The sequence below is a fragment of the Eptatretus burgeri genome, chromosome 1 (assembly GCF_056783735.1).
Source record: "Eptatretus burgeri isolate ZD-2024b chromosome 1, Ebu_testis_v1, whole genome shotgun sequence".
In the NCBI taxonomy this organism is placed as follows: Eukaryota; Metazoa; Chordata; class Myxini; order Myxiniformes; family Myxinidae; genus Eptatretus; species Eptatretus burgeri.
The window spans coordinates 64686177-64687653 of NC_140961.1; positions in this window are offsets into that span (position 1 = coordinate 64686177).

Below are 1477 nucleotides of genomic sequence, written 5' to 3' on the forward strand. Positions count from 1 at the left end.
ACTTCAACATCGATGCATATAAAAGAACAATAAGGTCCATCCGACCAGGTGTTCGCCATGTTTGTTCTTGTTGTGAAGACATAGAGCATAGATTGACCTATTTTGTTCTGTGGCTTGATACATTTTTGAATTGAATTTCACTAATTACCCACTTTACATCCTCTTTCAAAGAATGCTGTTTCAAGGTAAATCTTTGTGTTTGTCCTTTTTATTACTCTCTCTCTCCTCGACAAAGGAGAGGGTATTTCATTTACGTCTGCTTGTTTGTTACTTGGGAAAAAAAATATTCTTTTTGACAACTATGTTGATCGCCTCCATTTGTTTATGTGTTTTTGTTTGTGTGTGTTTGTTTGTGTGTTTGTTCACTCGCCTCCAGCCCAAACCGCTCAACCGATCGTTGTGGAATTTTTAGAGATTAATGTCACCGACCCTGCGACAGTCGCCCATTGAAGCTTCGTAAAATTTGATCGATCAAAAAGGTCGACATTGGCCAAAAGGCCAATTTGAGCCGGTATTTCTAAAATCCTCAAATTTCATCCGATTGACTTGGAATTTGAACAAGATTTGCATATCAGCTCATTGAATTCAACCACCTATTACTTTGGAGGTTATCATAGGTCAAAGGGTCAACATAGGCCAAAAGGCCAACCCAAAATAGGCCAAATCTTGAAATTGTTTCTAAAATTGTCAATGTCAATACGATTGACTTGAAATTTGAAGACCCTTTGCAGATCAGATCACCAAATTCAACCACCTATTAATTTTGATATCAACATAGACCAAAAGGTCAACATTAGCAAAATTTCTACAATCCTCAATTTGCATCCAATTGACTTCAAATTTGAAGACTATTTGCATAACAGGTCACCAAATTCAACCACCTATTAATTTTGAGGTAAACATAGGCCAAAAGGTAAACATAGATCAAAATGTCAACATCAGCCAAATTTCTAAAATCCTCAGTTTTAATCCAATTAACTTGAAATTTGAAGAGCATTTGCAAATCCGATCACTGAATTCAACCACCTACTAATTTTGAGGTAAACATAGGCCAAAAGGTCTACATAGGCCAATTTGGGCCAAATTTTCTGAAATCCTCAATTTTCATCCGATTGACTTGAAATTTGAAGAGCATTTTCATGTCAGGTCAGTGAATTCAACCACCTATCACTTTTGAGGTACCATAGGTCAAAAGGTCAACATAGGCCCAAGATCAACCCAAAATAGGCCAAAATTTTTGATTGTTTCTAAAATCCTCAATTTTCATCCAACTGACTTGAAATTTGAGGACCATTTGCCTATCAGGTTGCTGAATTCAACCACCTATTAATTTTGAGATCAACATTGGCCAAAAGGCCAATTTGAGAGAAAAAAAAATTATATCCTCAATTTTCATCCTATTGACTTGAAATTTGAAGAGCATTTTCATGTCAGGTCGCTGAATTCAACAACCAATTATTTTTATGGTCAAAAGGTC